The sequence below is a fragment of the Sorex fumeus genome, unplaced genomic scaffold, assembly GCF_029834395.1.
Source record: "Sorex fumeus unplaced genomic scaffold, SorFum_2.1 ptg000024l, whole genome shotgun sequence".
In the NCBI taxonomy this organism is placed as follows: domain Eukaryota; kingdom Metazoa; phylum Chordata; class Mammalia; order Eulipotyphla; family Soricidae; genus Sorex; species Sorex fumeus.
Genome location: NW_026606081.1, coordinates 16,932,479 through 16,955,851, shown reverse-complemented (window position 1 = coordinate 16,955,851; position 23,373 = coordinate 16,932,479). Strand labels below are relative to the sequence as shown.

The 23,373-nt window shown below is 46.2% G+C and overlaps 1 protein-coding gene across 1 annotated transcript in view; it reads left to right on the top strand.

Moving 5' to 3' along the window:
• The first annotated feature begins 2,173 nt into the window (after positions 1–2,173).
• The window catches only part of LOC130023331 (glutathione S-transferase C-terminal domain-containing protein-like), a 97,293-nt gene continuing 76,093 nt past the window's right edge, over positions 2,174–23,373 (top strand). The window contains exon 1 of the mRNA XM_056113814.1: positions 2,174–2,265. The gene's annotated coding sequence lies outside the window, so the exon portion shown is untranslated. The remainder of the gene's footprint in view (positions 2,266–23,373) is intronic.

Genomic DNA, 23,373 nt, shown 5'->3' with positions numbered 1-23,373 from the left:
GGGTGGGGGAGGGCGTCACACCCAGTGATGCACAGGGATTATTCTTGGCAGTGCTCCGGGGACCATATGGGATGCTGGGAATCAAACCTGGGTGGTTGGCCGTGTGCAAGGCAAACACCCTACCGGCTGTACTATAGCTCCAGCCCCCTCACCCAGTTGTTTTTCTTTTTTTTCTTTTTTGGGTCACACATGGCAATGCACAGGGGTTACTCCTGGCTCTGCACTCAGGAATTACTCCTGGCAGTGCTCAGGGGACCATATGGGATGCTGGCAATCGAACCTGGGTCAGCCGTGTGCAAGGCAAATGCCCTACCCACTGTTCTATCGCTCCAGGTCCCCCCCACTCAGTTTTTTAAAGATGTAAAGTTCAGATCTTAAAAAGGGTAAACTTTCCATTTTAATTTAATTCTAGCTTGATAATAGTAAAAGATGAAATAAATGTTCAGCAGGGCATTGTTTTCGTTACTTACTAGTGAATTTTTCCATTAACATTTTAAAAGACTGTTTTTATCAAATTAATATATTATGTGAGCCATATGTCTCATTTCTTGTCAGGTTGTGTCAATTACATGAAGAAATTGGTCCTTAGTGGAGTTATAAAATAGGAGAGTTTCTTAGAGAAATACGTCTCACTTTTTTTTCCCTGCCTTTTGTTTCTTTCCATACAATCTTGCCTCCAAAATTTTCCTTAGCTCTAGTGGCTTTAAATTTATTCAGTTAGTAAAATATCAATAAGTGCATGTGCCTATTGATCATCAGGAATTTTCTGAATGTTGGTTATATAAAAAGTACATTTAGGTTTCCTTTAGGGATCTTAAATTCTGGTGGAGGGAAAATAAAGAGGGAACATGAGTAGGTAATGTATCAGGGAATAAGTTCTATGTCAGTAATAATGTGAGCAGGTGGGTGGGAGGTGGCAGCAGTTGGGGTGATTTTTCTGTACGGTAATCAGAATATACATTCCTTTTCTGAGGTCAAGACATGGATGAATAAATTCATTAAACCTGAATCAATTAAAGATTTGGAAGAAGTGTTCTAAGCAGAAGGGCTGGCTAGAAAGCTACTGAGCTTGACTCTGGGCACTTTGGGATGTATCCCTGGAGGACCCGCCACCAGCACCACCCTCCTCCCAAAAAATTGGTGTGAATGATCATTCGGGTTGAGACTTTTTGAGTAGAACCTCGTAGGCCGAGCTCCTTTTCCTATGCAGAGATGGACCGTGAGGGCTCGAGGGGTGTCTGGGGAATGCACTTGCTTTGCATGTGACTGAATCCAGTTTGGTACCTGGCACTGCATGGTCCATTGAGTGACCCCCGAAAACAGCCGGAGTAGGAGATGCTGAGCATCAGCAGTAGCTCTCAGCACCCCCCCACCCCCAACATCCCCGAAAGACAGAGCTCGAAGGGTGTGTGCAGAGTAAGTAAGGATTTATCTTCATGTGGATTTAGGGCGTTTGCCTAGCACGTGGCCGACCCAGATTTGATTCCTCCGTCCCTCTTGGAGAGCCTGGCAAGCTACCCAGAGTATCCCGCCCACACGGCAGAGCCTGGCAAGCTCCTCCCCGTGGCATATTCGATATGCCAAAAACAGTAACAAGTCTCACAATGGAGACGTTACTGGTGCACGCTCGAGCAAATCGATGAACAACAGGAAGACAGTGCTACAGTGCTACAGTGGATTGTTTGTGATAAAATGTTTATCCTCAAGAGACTTTCCTCTTTGATGCTCAGTGTAATTCTAGGGAGCTTTTTTCCTTTCTATGCAATTTCAGATAAGAATAGCATTACTTTGGACTATTTCAGTATGAAAAATAATCAAGTAACTTCTGTCAAAAGATGCCACCTATCACATTTGGGTGTTTCGTCTTTCGGTTTGGGGCCATGTCCAGCAGTGCTTCAGGCTTCCTCCTGTCTCTGTGCTCAGTGGTCAGGGAATTGCTGGGTGGTGCTGGGATCACACTCGATTTGGCCGCATTCCAGGCAAGGACCTGGGCCTCTGGACACTCTCTGGCTCCACATGCCGTGTTTCTAATGTGACTCAGGGGTTTGACGTCCATCTGCCTATTACTGTGTCTGTGCCTTCCTAGTTTTGGAAATAGACATGTGGACTTCTAGAACATTGCGGGATTTTATGAATTTAGTGATTCGGAAAGAACTTACTTCCTTTTCTAGGGAAAAGGCATTGAAGTGATGTTTGCTCCGCACCCTTGCCCCACGTGGACCCTTGATTGGGATTCTCTTCCTGCCGCCGCGAGCCCAAAGGAAGGTGAGGGTTTGCTCGTCCTTAGCTTTGACTCAGTCGGATTTCCTCTGCAGTTCCATCTCCCAGTTCTTTTTAATTTTGTATTTGGCTTTATCTAATATTCTGATTACACGTTAACTTTGTACTGAAACTTTCAAAATGAAATATATGCCTCACTCGGGATTAGTGTTTCTTCCCTTTTCCTACATTTGCTTCATCTATTTTTTCTTTCATTGCTGAGATTTTTTTTGAGGGGGGTGGTTTGGGCCACACCCAGTGATGTGCAGGGGTTCCTCCTGGCTCTGCACTCAATAATCTCTCCTGGCAGTGCTCAAGGGACCCACAGGAGATGTCTGGGATTGAGCCTGGGTCTGTGAGTGCAGGGCAAGTGCCCTCCCGCTATAGGATCGCTCTGGCCCAACATTGCTGAAATATTTGAAGCACATCCCAGACATGTCATACTTTATTAAATCTAAAAAAAAAAAAACTCAAATAATCACGATGGCATCCTAAATAATTCCCACTCATTAGCACTCCTAATTTAAATTTTCAAAATATCCTGTGCCATCTGATAACTAATTCATAATCATTTCCCCACAGTTAAATAAAATTGATTTGAAAACATTTTTCTAGTTAGGTGTCTACTTTTTATTTTATTTTTGACTGTCTGAAATCATGTTTGGTCTGTGTTTGCAGGGGTGAGTTTGGGTCCTTCATGGCAGCGCCCAGGCACTCGGTGCTCAGGAAGCATAGGGGGTCTTTCCCTCCTCTCCACCCTCAGTCTTCTCAGGAGCATGCAAGGCCCCCGCCCCTCTTAAGCATGCTTAATTATGGTGTGTGACTAAAAATAAAAAGCAAAATCTCTTTTCCCTTGGAAGTAGATTTTTTTCTCATTCTCAGTTTTCTGTTATGCTTTGTTCTACCCTAGATTAGATCAGAGACCTTATTTTTTAGACCTTCTTTTTAAATATTGGCAAGCAGAACTTAATGGTGACAAATTACCAAGGGAGTTATAATTGCCATTTTGTCTAGTGTGGATTACATAGAATCCTCTTAGTATCACCTTTTCAAACAAAAGTCTGTGATGAGAAATAATGAATGAAGTGTTAAAAATTAGTTATCTACAGTTTTTTTCTTTTTTTGTTTTTTTTGTTTGTTTGTTTGTTTGTTTTTCTATTTTTGGGTCACACCTGGCTATGCACACGGGTTACTCCTGGCTCTGCCCTCAGGAATTACCCCTGGCAGTGCTCAAAGGACCATATGGGATGCTGGGAATCGAACCCGGGTTGACCGTGTGCAAGGCAAACCCTCTACCTGCTGTGCTATTGCTCCAGCCGCTACAGTTTTTTTTCAATTAGGTCATATGTATATTGTTAAGAATTATTTGAAATTTCTCCTCCCTGTATACAGGTGAACAAACAGGAATTATTGAACAGTCAAGCACGTTTAGATCTTTTCCTGACTCTGCTAGATAATTTATTCACTACTGGACCCATTTGAAACTTACTGTGGTTTATTTGGGAATATTTATGCATTCACTCTAAGAAACCTCAACTTACCCATTCTAGAGTGAATGGTAAAGATTAAAATGTTTCAAGAGTAAATAGCTTCCAAAGGTTGCGATGCAGGATTGACATGCTGTGACATCCCTTTGAGAAGCAGTGGCAAGTGAGAGTCTGTGTATATAAATATGAAGCCCCGTTGCTCTCTCTCGCCGCCTCTGATGGGTGGTCACAGATAAACACAGGAATGGGAGTGCCTTGGGAGCACTGTGAATGGGTGCAACCCAGTAAATCCAAGCTCCCTCTGTCAAGGGAGACAGGACATACCGATGTTATCCTACAGGAGTTCTGTCTCTTCAGTGTGTGTTGATGGGGCTGGCAGGGGGGCAGTTCGAACTCAGGCCCTCTTTGTGTAATGGCCTGTTCTGGGTCTCTTCTCCTCCGGGGGTCCCTCACCCACACACTCACCTGGAGCTGTGTCCCAGCTCGAGAGATGACTGCTCCTCAGCCTTCTCTCGCTCTGACTTCTTTGAGGCTTTCCTACTGATCATGGCTGGCAGGCACTATAATAACAGACTGTGATATGTTTTAGAATGTCATATTTGGATGAAAATTTGCAGAAATGTTACGTTAATTATTAATGGTTGAATTTTCAGTAAGGACCCATTTTAAGTGGAGAAAAACTATCAAATTGGCCCAAAGCAAGGAAGAAAACAGATACACCTCTAAAACAAAGATTTCAGCAATAAATTATTTAGTCCAAGGCTTTCCTGTTACTCTAAAGGAGACACAGGAGAATCCCTGACCTTGCAGTTAGTTCCCTGCAGGCTATATGTGGTGTCTCTGAAAGCCCTGGAAACAAGCTTCTGTTCCTAACCCACGCAAACCCAACTCTATTAATTCTGTCCTGTCCATCTGCAGGATTCTTTTTCCTCATATAACTTAGCTCTTGAATTGCCTTTCAGAGCACTTTTGAATATCTAACACTAAATAACTCAGTTTTTAGTCTTAACAACTCCCAGTATTGCTAAGTTTGAAGAAAAACTGTAAGTACAATTTTATAACTACATTTAAGGAGACAGAGGAAAACCGTGATGTAGTTCTTTATTATTTTTTGGTAATGGAAACTAATTAGTATTGCTCGTTTCAGTTTAAATTGGCACTTTCTGTTCTGCTCCAGACAGTCATGATTAAAATCAGCTTGCCTACACAATGAACTATTTTCGTGCTTTGAACCAACTCCTCTCAGCACTGAAACCCATTCATCATTTTTACTAAATTAGGGCCAGCTCGCACTGGAGAGAAACCTAAGCAAGGAAATAGCACCGTTGTAGCTCTCGACGATAGTGGATCCCGGGTGCTGCCGTGTTTGAGTAAATCTCAGAAATAGAATTGTAAAGGATCTTCAACCAGCGGGCAGGAGTCTGACCATAAGTAGAAAATAGTCTTAGCTAAGTGACATACATGAGTTGTTGTAGTAATCAATAGGATAATGTTTTTAGTCTCTTTTGTTTTGTTTTTGCTTTTTGGGTCGCACCCAGCGATGCAAGGGGTTCCTCATGACTCTGCACTCAGGAATTACTCCTGGCGGTGCTCAGGGGACCATTTGAGATGCTGGGAATGAAACCCGGGTCAGCTGCATGCAAGGCAAACGCCCTACCCGTTGTGCTATCACTCCAGTTCCAACAGGATAATGTTTCCAGGTATAGATTATGCTTGTGGAAAGTGATTAGTTTTGAGTTAGAATCAGTAATTGTTATTATAAAGGTTTTCATGTAATGGTATATGACTTGTGCACTTTCTGGAGAAAAAATTAGGTGCTTTGTGTGTGATGCATGTGAGTAGATGGTCATTTGTTAAACTGCAGTGAAATCAGTTTTCAGGAGCTCCTTGTGTTAGAGGCAGCTTGTCGTACGCTTCATCTTACTGATTGCTGCTAGTGTAGAAAGGAAGAGTGTCCTTGTGGTAGAGTGCCCGGAAACTGTAAGGACGGGTGAGAGGGAGTCTGTCTCTCTGCAAAGAAACCTTACTCACTGGATCTTTCCATGTCTTTTGGAGACATAGTCACACTTAATTTTTTTAATTTTTGGTTTGGGGGCCACAGCCAGCAGTGTCCAGCAGATACTCCTGGCTCTTTTCTTTCAGGGATCCCCTTTGCAGGACAAGGGACCACCTGGGGTTCCGGGGCTCAAACCCGGGCCAGCCTGTGCACGACCAGTGCTTTACCTGCTCTACTGTCTCTCCAGCCACACACTGAGGTTGTTTTTTTTTTAATTTTTATTGGTGAAACACCATGAGGTACAGTTGTAGACTTACAAATTTTTGTGCTTGGGTTTGAATTATACAATGATCAAATAAATACCCATCCCTCCACCAGTGCCCATTTTTCACCACCACGGATCCCAGTATCCCTCCCACCCCCCACATCCCCCCCAACCCACCCTGCCTCTGTGGCAGGGCATTCCCTTTTGTCCTCTCTCTCCTTTTGGGCATTGTGGTCCACAAAAGAGGCACTGAGTGGCAATCATGTTTGGTCTATAGTCTACTTTTGGCCTGCTTCTCCCATCCTGGGAGTATCCTTCCAACACCATCTATTTGGTGCTCCCTTCCCTTTCTGAGTTGCCCTTTTCCCTAGCATGTGTGGCTGGCTTCCAAGCCATGGAGTAAACCTCCTGGTACTAATCTCAGCTATTCTTGGGTATTAATCTTCTATTTTGTTACTTTATGTTCCCCAGATGAATGTAATCTTTTTATGTTTATCCCTCTCTTTCTGACTCATTTCGCTTAGCATGATACTTTCCATGTAGTACCACTTGTATGTAAATTTCATGACTTCATCTTTTCTAACAGCTGCATAGTACTCCATTGTGTAGAGCAAAAGCAGAAGAGGAAAGAAAAGCCAAGTTGCCGAAGGAAAGATTTAAGGAAATTACCTAGAAAATTTGTGTTTCGGTCACGTCTGTCTGCACACATCTGATCTAGCTGGTTCACATTTAAAAGTAAACCATTGTCGGGTTAATTAATTAGATCTGAATCATTAACTGATCTGACCAAAAAGACGTTGATAATAACTCACTGTGCTTCTAAGCAAGCACCTTCGCTAAGTGTCTTTGGAGTGAAACAGCAGCCAGTCACCGGCAGCGTTCTTAGGCACACACTCCTGTGTCCATTCAGTGCTGAATTCTCATCCACCCTTGATCAGGTGCTCTGAAAAATGATGGGGTGTTGGAGTGATAGCACAGTGGGGAGAGTGTTTGCCTTGCATGTGGCCGACCCAGTTCCGATTCCCAGCATCCCTATATGGTCCCCCAAGTACCTCCGGGAGTAATTCCTGAGTGCAGAGCCAGGAGTAACCCCTGTGCATGACTGGGTGTGACTGAGTCACACCTCAGCTGTCACTGAGTCTAGGCAAGGGTCTCAGCCCACCTGCCAACACATGGTTGCTGGGGGCTCGGCCTGGGCCTCTTCAAGGGCTGTCTCCCGGCTCTGGCCACTTCTCATCACTTGTTCATTCCTTTCCTGAAATGTCTCAAGCTCACTTTCCTACCATCCAGGAAGAGCATCATGTTTGCTTCCAGCTTTTGATGGTTATGAATGAAGCTGCCGTTGAATTTTTTTTTTAAGTAGAAGCAGCATTTCGGGGCCAGGGAGATGAATCACAGGGGTGAAGTGTGAACTCTGTATCCTGGACACCAGCACGTCCATCCCGGCACCTTGGGGCTCCTGAGCACTATTCTGGGGATAGCCCCCAGCCCACTGGGTCTGGCCTCCAAACCAATCTGGCAATCTGGCAATCTGATTACTTTGACATTTTCAGCTGTTTCTTGCTTTATTCATTTTGCGTTGATGCCGTTTGGTTGTATTCTACCAAGTAATTCCCAGTTGTCGGGTGCATGTGTAATTTCCTGGAGGTAGGGTGGGAAATGAGCCCTTCCAGCTCCCTGGCATTTCGGAAGCCCTTGATCACAGAGCTTGCTCCAGATGAAAGATCTTGCTGAGAACAGCAAACGCGATTGATTTCTCACCGAAACAGTCTCCTTGCCCCGCCTATCTCTCCTTTCTCAGATAGCTTGCATGGAGGACCACGTCAGTCTAAAGGCAACGTTTTCTTTGGTTAGGAAGTAATAAACTAATTCACAGAACTTTATTCTGGCTTTCTCAGTACTTTCATTGGCTCTCTAAGCATTTTTCTTCGTACGTTTATTAGGCTTGTCATTTAATGTCACACTATTTAGGGATTCAGCTGCTTCACATCGAGTCGCTTTTAGAGGAGTAGTTACGAACATCTGAGACACAACAGTCACTCCTGAATAAAGCTTCTTATTTTGATGGTTCTGCTAAAGTATTAGTGTTTCACCACACGGACTTAACTATATTTCGTTTAGGTATCTGCAGTTGTTATAAATTTGTTTTTGACTATCTATCACACTACAACAAAAACACCCTGAATATGACTTCTTCTTGTCTTTGAGTGATTTCTCAGAAGCAAGATGATTGTCTCAGAATGTGAATGTGTGTTGCTCTCCACACACTGCTAATGCGGTATCCGGAAAGGGTCCGCCTGCTCTCGACGCCTCTCTGCTTCACTGCACCCTCACTGTCTTTAGTTCCTCAGACTTAGAGGGGTGGGGGTGGGGGTGAGTTTATAGGTGAAAGGAGATGACTCGTGTCACTTGTGTTACTCTACATCGGGCTTTGGTATTTCCACTCATTTTCCTTCATATCTGTGTCTTATCAATTTCTCATTGGTTTGAATGAATGTATTGATGCTCCCCGCCGCCCCTCCCCTGCCTTGCCCTGCCCTGCCCTCTCCTGCACTCTCCTCTTCTTTTCTTTTTTTTTTAATAGTCTTTCCTTTTTTAAAAAGAAAAACATTTTTAAAATGTCTTTCATTTTTGCTCTTTGGGCCACACATGGTTGTTCTTCCTCCTGGCTCTGCTGCACTCAGGGCTGATGCCTCCCCGGGCTTGGGACCATATGGGGTGCCAGGAAGCGAACTTGGGTTGACTGCACGGCATGTGCCTGACCTGCTGTACTATCTCTCCGACCCCAGAAAACAAATTGAAAGCATTAATTTTTAAAAATTCCCCATCTTCTATGATATTTTGACTCTGCCAGTCAGGTTTTGCCCATTGCATTGCATTTAGAACCATGGTTTTTTGGGGTGGTTAAGGGGCCCTGAGTTGGAACAGGGGTGGCAGTTGGCCATGAAAGGTGGCAACGGACGGGCTCTGACCTTGGCCTGGGCTGGGCTCTGGCCCTGAAACAGCCAGTTTGGATGGATTGAAGAAGAATGTAACTTTATTTCAGGGAAAGGGAAACTATTGAACTAGGTGGATTAGATGAGGGCTGGAGGGCAGGAGGGTCAGCTGAGGCAGCTCCCTGGGGCTGGGTTTGCAGGTCGCCTCAGGGTCCCTCAGGGTCCTTCACACCAGAGTCTCTTTTTTGCTATTCTGGGAGAGGGTGATTGCTGTTTTCTTTTGATTTCGAAATATCTTTTATAGTTTCAGTACTCTTCCTGAGGAAGAATTCTGGTTCATCAGTAGCAACATTAGTTCTTCCTTTGGATTTTCACCTTGTTCTCTTAATAAAGGAACTTCCAGAAGGAACACCTGTGTCACTGAAGATGTCTCAATCAATTTTCCATCCTGTGGACATCAGCAGTGCCAGGGTAGAGAGTGGGTACCGCAGCCCATTGCTTATCTGTTCAAACGTGTTGGGAGGAAGCTGTCGGGATGGCGCTGGGGTTGGTGTCTTCCCCTGGGAGCGTCACTTCACTCAGCTGTCAGCCTCCAGATGCTGCCGGCGTCCCCAGGTTTCTCTGACACCCTCTGGTCTCCTCCAGGACAGTCTCCCGGCCTCTGCGAGTGTGCCACACTGCTGCCTGCCAGCCGGTGGCTTCAGGGCTCTGGAGAAAGCGCAGCTAAAGCAGGGGAGCCGGGCCCTGTCACTCGGGCAGAACAGGGGAGCCAGGCCCTGTCACTCCGACAAAGCAGGGAAGCCGGCCCCGTCACTTGGGCAGAGCAGGTGAGCTGTCCTCTGTCACTCGGGCAGGATTTGCTTGCTGCTCATGTACTTTCAGTCTGGGTCACTTTTCTTGTGTGTCTGTGGTCCAGACACCCTCAGTTAAATAAGGGGGAACTCAAAAATTCTATTTCTAGAAGTCGAGAGTTCTATTTCGAGAGATGCTCATTTACTCCTGCTGGAGAGGGCGGTCTTTGCTGTGTCTCCCTGCCCTGCTGTCCCCCAGGGAGCGTCCCTGAGAGAGAGTCCCCGAGGGAGAGAGTCCCTGGCTCGAGTCAGTCGCTGCAGTCTCCGGCTTTCTTGTCATACTGAAGTGTCTTTGCCGTCAGCCCCTGAGGCCACATTTCAGGTGTCATCCCAAAGGGAAAAGCGTCTGTCCTCCCTGAATAATTCCTGTCCCCTAATGAATGATGCAGAAGGGCCTGTCACACGTGGGCACCTCACCGCAGGCCTGGTGAGTGGCAGGTGGAGGCAGTGGCTATGGGTTGTGGCCATCAGCCTGAGACACTGGAAGCCGATGTTCCGCCTCACTGATCCCCCCACCCCTCTCTTAGGCTCTTCTCGGCGGTACCTTAGCCCAGACCACACTGTCCTTAGAGTTCGCTGCTTATCCTAAGTCGATTAACACTTCGGATTTAAGAGTGATGGCCACAGAGACAAATAGAAATGATCCCTGAGTGGGTGCTTCACCAGAATTCAGTTGGGTTTCTGGCTGGGCTAATAAGCTGGATCCCCCCCCTGCAGGAACGTGATAGGCACCGGTGGGGTCTTGAGGCATCGGGTGTGCCCGGAGCTGGGTGGGACGGACGTGTCCCAACTCCAGCGCCTGCGACAGTGATGGCACCTTTCCTGCTTAGAAACCCAAAAAAGCTTTTAAAAATCAATCCTTGTGCCTTGTGCTTTGATTTCAGAGAAGGTATTTGAATTTGTCTGGACATTTTGTTGTAGTTGTTCTTGAGGGTGATATCTATTATGGTTTCTGTTTTACTGTTTCCTTCATGTTTGAGGTCTTGAAAGGTCACCCAGTCTGCTGTCTTCAATCTGAGCAGACTAAGTTCATCCTAAACACAACATCCTTCATGAAAACTGTCCATTGGGCCATTGGGAAGATGGCGAGTGCATACCCCTGCTCTGCTGTACATGCGCATGGGAAGGACAGGTGCACATGCAACTCGTCCTGTCTCTGGCCTGGACGTGTTTCCTTCATGCAGGGGCCGTGCCTGATGACCTCGCTCAGAGCTCAGGCAGTTGAGGACAGAGAAGGCTGAGATCCTCCCGAAGGTTTGTGCTTATGAAGCGCTCTGTGACAGCGAATGAAGCCAGAAGGAATAAAGAAGACAGAAAATGGTTCTGGTGAGAAATTTCCATGTGGCAGGCTGGGGACATGCTCTTTGCTGGGTCTCCAGCTCCACATGCTCCTGGAAGTCACCTGCCCTGGCCCTAAGCAACCGCAGCAAAGAACTTCAGCGTTGACCATTTTTCTTCTCAACCGACATGTCTCTCTTGGGGTTGGAAGTGTGGAACGGGAAGAAGGCCCAGCCGTGCTCTGGGCTTGTTCCTGGCTCTGAGCTCAGGGAACCCTGTGCAGTGCCGGGGATTGAATCTGGGTCAACGTCATTTAACACACCCGCTTCTCTGCTGGCCAAGCTCTCGGCCTCCCTGTCTTTCTAGAATCTGTGTGCAGAATGCCGTCTTAACAGTAAATCTCCCCTGGTGACAGCCCAGTGCTTTGTAGGTTTGCAGCACTCCTCATCTACGGGCAAAGAACCTGAGGCGAAGAGAAATCAGGTGATTGACCCAAGACCCCCGTAGCTTGAAAAACTTGGAAGCAGGATTTGCGTCAGGTTAATTCAGAATTAAGCACAGTCTCTGGAGCTGGACCCGCGGGGCAGCGTGTCACCATGCACCCCTCTGTGTGTACGAGCGGGAGGGTCAGGGGACGCTCGTGTCCTCCTCGGTCAAGCATCGATCAGGTCATGCAGCACCCAAGGGGCAGCCACAGACCTCGCCCATGGGCTGTTAGCTGTCTGGAATGTCCCGAGTGTGCATCGTGTGGAAGGATCAAACCTCAGCTCCTTTTGCGTTTTCTGACCACATTTTTCCCCATCTCAGACTTTCCCAGGGTTTTTATGCTGCTTTAATTCTTTAGTCACAAATAGATTCCGTAATAGTTTGATTCCTCTCCCCACCTAGCTTTGCCTCCATCATTTGCAGGAAGTGACCTGTAGAGTCTGCTCAGACACATTATTGGCCCTGCAGGTGGTTGGGCCCCTGCTTCCCTGGGGCCTGGGGGCCACGGCAGCTGAGCAGGGCATATGTGTGGTCTGGGGGCCGCATTGACCTGGTTCCGTCCCAGCACCCCACACACGGGCGTCCCCATGCTGGACCTCGTCACTGGGTGTCGCTTTGGAGTCCCCAGCTCTGTGGCCCCGCGGGACACTTGGAAGAGTGTCCGTGGGTGTGGCGGGACACTTGGAAGAGTGTCCGTGGGTGTGGCCCAGGGCGCCTGAGCTTTGCTGGGAGGAGCCCCTGCCCCAGCCCACATGTGCCCCCCTCCAGAAAAACACAATCATTTTTTTTCCTAGAAGTGATTAAAAATGCTGGAAATATAAAAAGAACAGAATAGAAAATCACATCAAAGTGTAACGTGCAGGACTCTCACTCCCCCAGGCGCGTTTTCACTTAGATGTGTATTGGTGAGCAATTGAAAATGCAGAACAAGTTTTATAGAGAAATAAAATGCTATTGGTATTAAAAAGTAGAATCATAATATATTTAAATTTTTTTATATCACTGTTATGCTTCTAACTCAGATGTGCTAAATGTGATCTTGCACAATTAATTTATACTATGGTACATCTTCCTAACTGATAATTTCAATTGAACTGTGAACAGTCTGTTCATCTGTGAGTGGCTATAGTAGTTTCAAAGAAAGATGTGGGGTGATTAGGGACCAATCATGGACCTCATTTGCCCTTCACTATTACTGCTTGTAAAGCCCTGGATCTGTGCAGTGGGGGTCAGGCCTTATTCTTAGGAATTTCTTGAGAAGAAAAATCCACATATGGGTTATTTCATTGGTTCTGCTAATAATAATTTACTTTGCCAGGCAATAAAACCAGACATTTTGCTTTAAATTATTTCCGGAGAGAAAACAGATGTTTTGTGATCTTTTCAGATCTTAGGCAAGGGTGAGCTAGCAAGCTCCCTCGCAAAATGTTTAGGCCCCGCTTCCCTCGAGGGGTGCTTTGTCCTTCACGTGCCCATTCATGTACACTGGCCATCACTTATGTCCTCCTAGTTGAAACAAGGGTGTATCTTACAAATCTTATTTGTTTATTTATTGTTTCAGGGCCACACCCGATCATTCTCAGGGGCTAATCCTGACTCTTCCCTCTGGGATTACTCGGGGAGTCTGATTAGTCGGGGAGTAAGGGGTGCTGGAGACTAGACCCTGGTAGGCTCTTGCCTTGCCCACTGTCCTATCTCTCCAGCCCAGAACATAGATCAAACTTCTGTTTGTTGGGTTTGGGTTTGGGTTTGGATTTAGGTTTGGGGCCATTCCTGGTAGTGCTCGGTCATACTCTTGGGTCTGCGCCCAGGGGATCACTCCTGGCAGTGCTCAGGGGACCATATGGGGTGCCAAGAATCAAACCAGGGTTGGCTGCATGCAAGGCCTTACCTGCTGTGTTGTTACTCTAGTCCCTGAGGTGGCGATTCTCACCTGCATACTCTGCTGTTGTGTGCCATTTTCCATTCTGCTTGTCCCCTTTCTCATTTATTTTTGAAGCATGGTGGGGATTGAGCTTTATGTGTATGTAAGGATTGTACTTTATCACTGAACCACACACTCAGTCCTTCTTTTATTCATCTTAAAATGGTTTCTAGGACCTGCTAAATAGTAAAAAAAAAAAAAAAAAAACACTAACTCAAATTATGGGGTACTGCCAACACTTGGAAGTCTCTCATTTTAAAGGATTTGTAAATACTTATTTGACCCATGTTCTCTCAAAGAGAACACTGATGCGTGTTTCTAATAAATCACTAAGAATGTAACTATTGTGTTTTATCAGAGGTTTTTTGTTGACTTGTTTTGTTTAGTTTTGCTTTTGCGTTGCCAAGAGAGGAGCAGCCGGTGTCCAGCTTGTGGGCCCAAGCTCTCAGTGTCCCAAGCCCCTTTGCAGAGCTGTGCAGGACTGACTGCCCAGGGCCGGTGACCAGGAGACCGGGCCTTCTCTCAGGGCACCCCGAGTCCTCCAGGACTTGAGACAACCCAAGTAAGGAATGCAGGAGCTTGGTAAGCGCGGTGTGTTGGCCCCCGTAAGCCAGAGTTCCTGAGGAGAGATGCAGAGAGGAACCTTACCTCCATTCCACCAGCATCTTGGTTTCCTTGTATATTGGAGAGAGACTGTTTTGGTCACTTTATCTGCTGCTTGCTTTTGGGAATCAGTGTTTCCCCAGGCTAGTCAGCATCGGGTGTTAGTGGAAGAGCCGTAGTTGGGAAGCTGGTTGGTGGCATCCCGGAGACTTGCTGGGAGGCCGTGCTCCTCTCTCTGCTTGGGGTCCCAGCGGGAGCCGAGGAGGGTCTGCATGGGCCACCCAGGAGCAGGTGGAAGGGCATTCTGTCCCCCTGCCGCCCAGGCTTCTACCAGGAGCAGGGCACAGACGTCAGCTCTGCCCCTGCACAGACGCCAGACCCTGCGAACATGCACCTGGCCTGAGCCTGAGGCTCAGCTGGCTTTTCTTATTTCATTCTGTTTTATTTATGCTGCCCCTCAAATGACTTACTGTTGTAAATATCCCTGGTGCCTCTGGTACTCACGGAAAGAGCTCCAGGCTTTTGGAGAACCTCCCTCTCTCCTGTTCTCGTTGAATCATGTGCAGTGATTTATTGAGCCAGTTTTATCTAACGTGGAGGCTGCATGGAGGTTGCTGTTATAACTGACTCTGCCATGACTGTGCCCACACACGCCTTTTCTCCTGTATTATTCTAATTGTCTCTGTCACTGTCACTGTTCTCCCGTTGTTCATCGATTTGCTCAAGCGGGCCCAGTAACATCTCCATTTTGAGATTTGTTACTGTGTTTGGCATATTGAATACGTCACGGGTAGCTTGCCGGGCTCTCTGAGAGGGGCGGAGGAATCGAACCTGGCTCGGCCGGACTGGCTGCTCGCAAGGCAAACCCCCTACTGCTGTGCTATCCCTCCAGCCCATTATTCTAATTACTGCTTTAAGGGATCATACTCAGAAGGTGGGTTAATGAGCCAGACGCGTAAAGAGATTTATGGCTCAGCTTGTCCGTGGACGAGTATCCACAGACACCTTTTGGCTCTTTGTAACGCCTGTATACGTTAGAATAGTGTCATAGAAAAAAAAACTGATTTATTGCCAATTTAATTGGTGAGTAATAGTGACTGGTTTTCCATGGCTCATCCCTGTATTATCGGGACACTGAGTCTATTTCTCACGTGTGTGTGGATTGCCAGCATACTCTCTTTTGCAAATGGTTTGTTCGTGTTCTGGCAAAATTGCTGAGACTGTGGAGGGATAAAAAGCTCAGAGACAGCGAGAAAGCAAAGGAAGCCTGGAGCTGAGATAGTGAGGGTGGAGTCAGACAGGGTACAGGGGTGAGGGAGACAGAGTCCCAGCAGGGGACAGGGGTGAGGGAAGTGGAGTCATGGCAGGGGACAGGGGTGAGGGAGATAGAGATTTCTTTTTCCTAAAAGAATTCTCCTTTTTCCCTAAAGCTAAAAACATATTTTTTCACAAATTAAAAAAAAACACCTTGTGTTTTGATAGAAAGGAGTACAATAGTTTTTAGATTCTTAAATTTACATTTTTATATAGTAAGGGTTATTATGGTTTTAAAAGATAGGTCTTACCATTCTGTTGTATGAAATTTTCCCGTAATTAGGATCTTAGCTATGATGGGCCTACTGTTTAATTTTTTACGAACTTTATAATAAGGGGAAATAGCTTTGATTTTTACCAGAAAAATAGAATTGTTTTCTTGTACGCAAGGCTTCTGACACTGTGAGGCTGCCGTGGTCTTGTAAATGCCTCCTTTAGTTCGTTAAGTAAAATTTACTCTCATGGCTGGAGCTGACTCCCAACCTAGCCAATTATTTTAGAAATCCACCTGATGCTGTCAGCTGTCCGCTCATGCCGGAAGGACAGACACTCTCCAGAAACCATCCTCAGCCTGGGCTCTGACAGGTGTCCGTGTCTTCTGCTGAGGGGAGCAACCCTCCCTCGTGGCTCTGCTGTGCAGGTGAATCGCGTGCCCTGGCCCACAGTGCGTGGGTCCATGCTTGCAAGGTGCAGTTTCTATTCCTGACAGCCCCGTCAGCTCTGTCTCCTGTTTTACCAGATTTTTATTTTGAGTTGCTCCTTCCTGATCCTTAAATTAGGTCCTGTTTGGCCATTGTGCCTTCACAAATTCTTTTTTTTTTTTCTTGATAAGTTACTATCTTTGCTGTGTGAATTTGATCGTTTTTTCATGCATTTGGTTGCATGACTGGTTAGGGTTTTTTTTTATTTTCTACTATTGATAATCAGGATATGTAACTTATGATTATAAAAGCAGATTTTGTTTATATACACCATCTCTGGTGTGTATTTTACAGAAGGAAAAAAACTGTTTAAAAGTCCATTTTGATTTAGTCTCCTAGAAGATGGATCCGAATCTGAAGCTGGAGGGGTCTCAGAGGCAGGGCATGGGCACAAGGGCATGGGCACAGGGACGAGGCTAGGGGTGGGGGGAGGGCCCAGGCTGGCTACAAGGGACCTGACCTGGATCCCTGGCCCCGGGGAAATCAGGCCCGCAGAGCAGTCATGGAGCTGCTCCTCCCCTCCTCCCTCCCTGCAACCTGGGCTCCTCCTGTCTTTGCATCCAGGGATGATCATGCAGGGTGCAGGTGCCTGTGCTGAGCCAGGGACTGTGCCAGGGACAAAAGCTGGACAAGGCAGGTGCCAGGCAAGTGCCCTACCTGTTGTATTACCTCTTCAGCTCCTCTCCATCACTGTCCTCTCTATTTTCTCTGACACTAAACTGAGTATCTCCTATTTTAGCATTTCCCCATGTTAGCGCCTTCCTGAGAGCTGTTTGCTTAACAGAATGAGCAATCTGCTTCTTATAGCTGTAAAGACTCTTGGTCGGGTGTGGGTGTCATGCAGGAGGGAGTTGTATTGGCTCATCTTTGAGTACCCCATAGCTAGTGTGCTGAGTATGTCTTAGAGGGTGATAACTGCATCCTCACTCCCCTGTTCTCCCTTCCCTACTTCCCCTGCCCATCCTAAAACTGAGTTTGGATCAGTCCTCTTCGTGAGTATGTAACAGATAAAATCGAATCTGTTTGCAGTGAAAAAAATGAACATTAGTAGCTTTTTTGAAATGTGATGGAGTTTTCTAGGTTGCCGTTCATTAATAGCCTGCTGGATAATGTTAAAACAAAAATGTATTGACACATTTTTATGCCTGGTTACTTTTTTAGGGCTAGGACACTGAACTGACCAACAGTACATGCATCTCACACCAGAGGGAAGCTCGAATCCTCATATTTTGCATCTATTTTGCCTTCCTGGCTGATGCGCGTGTTTAGTTTCTAACGTTCATTCCCGTCAGTGGGCCTGGGGCCCTTCTGTGTGCCAGAAGTTGTTTGTCTCCCTTGGAAGCTCCAGTGTCTGATGCTGCTGCCTCAGTGCTGGTGTGGAGTGTTTTTCTCCAGTCGGGCTCTCGCGCTGAGCTCAGACGGTCCAGAGGCCTTTCTGCCTTGGGATGCCTGTGGCTCTCTAATGCACACAGTGCTCCGAATGGGGCCATTTCCTCCACTGGGCTATCCAGGAAACATGTCCCGTCTAGCTTAGAGTCAGGAAGCCCAGCTCGGTCCTTCTCGGGCACTCTCAAGACAGGCTGCGGGTCTCCTCTGCCTCTCGCTTTCTGCACCTGCTCATGACTTCAGGGTGGTTGCAGGGCTTTAGGGAGATGATGTTTGCAGAGTACTCAGAACCCTGCCGGGAACATTGATTAAGGTCAGGAAATTCAAAAGCGTCTTAAATCAGGGTTCTCCAGAGTAGCCCACGGGTGTGGTGAGACTGGAAGCCGCTGTGGGCCCAGTTGGGTTCCTGGACAGGCCTGTAGACCCTTGGGCTGACTCACAGGACAGATGCCAGTTGGCGAGTGTAGAAGGGTTGAAGGGCACTGTCTAAAGTAGGAGCACTGCTGGATTCCATCACTTGAATTATTTAAATCCTCCAGCAGGAAGCACAGTGACTTGAATGTGGCATATGTATTTTTAGAAAGAAGAAATATTGTAGGAACCCGAAGAGGCAGTGTTCAACCTTGGGACTGAGGAGACTGGACTGCACTTGGCGTTTGAGCTTTCACCTCCATGGTATGATTCTGACAGAAGTGAACAAAAAGGGCATTTGTACCAAGAAAAAAAGCATGCCACTTTTTTTGCTGTCTTAGCTTAACCTTAGTAATAGGACCACGGGGGGGGGGGGGGGGGGTTACTTTGCATTAAAAAAAAGAAAAATTAAAAAACCACATCTGAAATACTGACATGGTCACAGTGTCAAAAATAGTTGTTGTTTGAGCCACTCATATGTAGACTATATGTTAAGCAGTGAGAAAAAACTGTGTGTGTGTGTGTGTGTGTGTGTGTGTTTGTGTCATTTTTCCACACTAGCTTGAAGGATTCTATGGCAACATTTCCTTAGTATTTTTGTTTTCGATACCTGCTAAAAGGTAACGAGATAGCATTTTAAATTACTATTTATTTTAGCTATGCATTATTTTGTCTGTTTGAGTTAGTGAGACAAGTCTCTGCAAATGGTATTTTTCAGTTGTCAGGGATTATCATGCCTTTGTGTTTCCTCGGTTCAGCTAAATTTGAGAGAGTTGTGTTTAAGGGATAGCTTTCAACAGCTGCAATAATAATCAAGGGATATTCAAGGGATGTGCACCCAAAGATTAGTTCTGTTCCATAACAACATGCCTAAGTCCCTTTTTTGTTACATTCTCTAAACTTTTAATTTTGATATATTTAGAAAAGTTTCCAAAATAGTCCTAAATTTCTCAAGGAACCTAGTTCCATGTTCTGTCAGTGTTCACTTTTTGTGCTATTTCACTTCAGCCAGTCTCAGCTGCTTGAGATAGATGGAGACACAGTTCCATTATTTTCTCCTCAATACTTACCTGTGTTTACAAAGCACTGAAAAAGGTGAATAAAGGTCAATAAAACTTTCATTTACATAGTAAAAAAAAAATTTTTAAACCCCAAATACAAACTTTGCATTGATCTGATTCACTCCTCCTGGCCCTGCACTCAGGAATCATTACTAGTGGTGCTCAGGGACCCCTTTGTGGTGCTCAACACCCCCCTGGACCACATGCAGAGCAAGCACCTCACCCTATCTCTCCAGTCCTCAGAGGGCTTCTCAGAGACCTGGAATCCTCAGACTTCAAACCCGCTGCTTCCTTTTACCTATATTCTAGTTTGCAGAGGAAGGGTAGTGCCCAAATCAGTGCAGGCTGCAGGGATCTTGTATCTAATTACACGCGGCGCATCCCGTTGTCCCTTGTGGGCAAAGAGATGTAAATCGTGCTGAATAATCAGGCTTGCCTAACAAGGTGTGTGCACCAGTTTCCCCTGGTGGAGAGACCCAGGGGCATGTCAGAGAGGGGGCCATTGGCTGCTGAACAGCAACCTGCCCCGGGGGATGGAGCGTGAAATTGCCATTGCCAGGCTCTGCCAGGTTGATGGGGACTGGCTTAGGGTAACATACGTGATGCTGTCTCTGCTGCCAGCCGACTGCTCACACCGAGCGTCCAGGGACTCTCGGTCCCCCATGTTCCTGCCTGCTATAAAGTGTTTGGGCCTCGAGAATGGCGACTGGGCAGAAAACTGGCTGACACGTTCCAGTGAGCCCTGCTGAGGGGACATGTTTCATGGAGGGTGGGAGTGTAGGCGTCAGAAGTGGCCCGCCCTCACTTCTTGTTCTTTATGAACTTGGACAAATTCGTTTTTTAAAACCATTTATTTAAGACTGAACATTTTCAATATGGATAAATTCATCATATTTATTACACACAAAATGTTATCAGTGAGTAGTAATTCATCCCATACAGATTCATTTGGCAGAGCCTGAAAGTGTAGTATATTTTTATTCTTAAAATTTATTTCCAAAATGTTTGTTTCTCTTTCGCAAAGAAGAAATTCGAATGGCAAAAAAGGCACGTGAGAAAATGCTCTACATCACTAATCATCAGAGAGATGCAGATTAAAACCACAAGAGATATCGTTTCACACCACAGAGACTGGCCCACATCCACAAGAACAAAAGCAACAGGTGCTGGCGCGGCTGTGGTGAGAAAGGGACCCTCCTTCACTGCTGGTGGGAATGCAGGCTGGTCCAACCCTTTTGGAAAACAGTATGGACGATTCTCAAAAAATTAGAATTCGATCTCCCATTTGACCCAGCTATAGCACTCCTGGGAATATATCCCAGAGAGGCAAAAAGGTATAGTCGAAGTGACATCTGCAATTGTTTGTTCATTGCAGCACTCTTTACAATAGCCAGAATCTGGAAAAAACCTGAGTGTCCGAGAACAGATGACTGGTTAAAGAAACTTTGGTACATTTACACAATGGAGTACTATGTAGCTGTTAGAAAAGATGAAGTTATGAAATTTACATACAAGTGGTACTACATGGAAAGTATCATGTTAAGCGAAATGAGTCAGAAAGAGCGGGATAGACACAGAAAGATTGCATTCATCTGGGGAACATAAAGCAACAAAGCGGGAGACTAACACCCAGGAATGGCTCAGATCAGTACCAGGAATTTTGCTCCATGACTTGAAGGCCAGCCACATGTGCTAGGTGAAAAGGAAGCTCAGATAAAGAAGAGAACACCAAATAAAGGGTGTTGTGAAGACCCTCCCAGGGTGGGAGAGACATGCTAAAAGTAGTCTATAGACCAAACATGATTGCCACTCAATGCCTCTCTGGCAAAACACAGTACCCAAAAGAAGAGAGAGAGAATAAGGGGGAATGCCCTGCCACAGCGGCAGGGTCGGACGGGGGGGATGGGGGGATGGGGGGTGGGAGGGATGCTAGGACCCGTGGTGGGGGAGGATGGGCACTGGTGGAGGGATGGGTACTTGATCATTGTATAACTGAAACCCAAGCACAAAAATTTATAAGTCTATAAATGTACCTCATGGTGTTTCACTAATAAAAAAATGATTAAATAAAAAAAAATAAAAAAAATAAAAAAAGAATGTCCAGAAAAACTCCCTGACACAGAACCTCTTCCTAATTTGATTTTAAAATATTACTAAGTTCAGTGCATGCCTTCTTGATGTGCTCAGATCAAAATTACTGTATGGCTATCCCAATATCTCTAACTTCATTTCCATCACACATGTACACACAGAATACATGCATGAGTGTGCAAGCATATATGCATGCATGTGTGTGTGTGTACTGGTGGTGGTGGGGATGTCCCGGAAAGGCTAAGTTGTAGGGTATAGAGTTGGTGCAGCTTTGACTTCATCCCTCTCTCTGCCATCTGTCTGCGTGTCTCAGAAACACACCTGTGATAATCTTAATGGGTCACATTTAGGAGGTGGTATCACATGCATTTATCTATTTTTAAAAAGCAAGGCCTGTCGGATGGTGCCTGGTGCGTGCTGTGTGCGTGCGTGCGCACATGCAAATATAAACTCTCCCGTAGGGCCTGTGATAATGCCAAGCGTCAGAAGGAGCTTAAAACACAGTGAAGCTATAACACATCAAAGGCTCAGGAAATTCCAAGACAGCAAAAAGTTTTGTTTTCAGCTAGTCTAGTGTGGTCCTACTTCTGGCTGTCACCTTTTCAAATGCTTCCCTAGGCAAGGAATTATTAAAATAAAAATGTATACTTTGTGTTCGATCCTTTGATGAATGTGCCGTGGCTTGAAATTGCTTTCTCTCTTCCAGGTTAATATTATTATAATGCAACACATTTGCGCGCTGGAGTTAAGGGTCTGTCAGCAATCCCTCCATAATCTCTCATTTGCAGAGGATTATAAAGCCATTAAAATCTGCTGTAGGTTGAATCCTGGCATATGACAGCGTAGCCTGAAAATGGATTTTGTTCCGTCTCTGTCTACTCTAATCCCTCTCCAACTGACAGAAACACATGTGCGTGTGCTCACACACACACACACACACACGCACACACACACACATACACATGCATGCACACGTGTGCACACACACTCATAGGCTTTATTTCTTAAAGTGTTCCAGAAGGTACGAGAAGTGACATGAGCAAAGTCTGGGTGCTCAAAAGTGCCCTGTGTCTGATGTTTGCAGGGTCAGGGGGGCACTTGCAGAATCACTTGTGGTGCTGCGGACCATGGACAACTGGGAGAAGACATCCCTGGGTAGAGATCACAGCCCTTACTTATGTATCCAGAACAATGCGCTTTATAAAGCACTGAACAAAGGGCTTAACAGAAAAGTCCCGTGAGACTACAGAAATCATCACTTGGCATCGCTACTGTGAAACAAGCTCGCTTCCATGGGGTTTTGTTGTTGTTGTTGTTGGGTTTTTTTTTTTTTTTTTGCCTTTTTGGGTCACACCCAGTGATGCTCAGGGGCTACTCCTGGCTCTGCACTCGGGAGTGGCAGGACAGTGGGCAGGGTGCTGGTCAAGCACCCTCCAGCCTGGTGGGCGCCAGGGGGATGCAGGGAGAAAATAACAAAATGTCTTTTTAACTTTTCACTTAAGAAGGACCTATTGTGGGCTGGAGTGACAGCACAGCGGGTAGGGCATTTGCCCTGCACGCAACCAACCTTGAATCAATTCCCAGCATCCTGAGCACTGTCAGGGGTGATTCCTGAGTGCAGAGCCAGGAGGAACCCCTGTGCATCGCTGGGTATGACCCAAAAAGGAAAAAAAAAAAGGACCAATTGATACACGATGTGACGTTACTTTTTCTTGGACATCCTAGAATACTTGACCCTAATAATCTACAGGAATATTATCGTATTACATTGATGTGAAAAAAATGTAATATTCTAAGTGTAAGCTTAATTTTAAAGTTGCTTTTAAAGTAAGGGTGTCACAAAATTGATAATCGCCATTTAAAAAATGCCAATGGTGGGCTGCAGGGAAAGTAGGTGGGTAAGAAAGTAGGTGGGCACACCGGGTCTGACCCCTGATACTACCATGGTGTGGCCTCAACACAAACCGCTGAAACACCAGTGCTGTAGAAAGTGGAGGTGGTGGTATTGTGGGAATGAGTTATTTCTTTCCTTGTATTGGGAACTGTCAATGGCAAATGCAGGCAGGTGACAAAATGTCCCTACCAAGCTATGGTCTTTTCCTTCTCTCTCTCCTCTCTGATCTAGTCGCTACCTGTCACTCACTTCCTGCCCGGCTTGCGCACCCAGGGCAGCCTTTCAGGGCTTCCTCTGGAGCTCGGGGAGAGGCTGCCCACAGCACCAGAGTTCCATCTGTCGGGGCTCCTCCCTGCCCAGTGAAGCCTCCTGGCCCACAGAGCTCACCAGCCATGCACCTGGCAAGCTGGCCTCTCATCCACTCACCCCC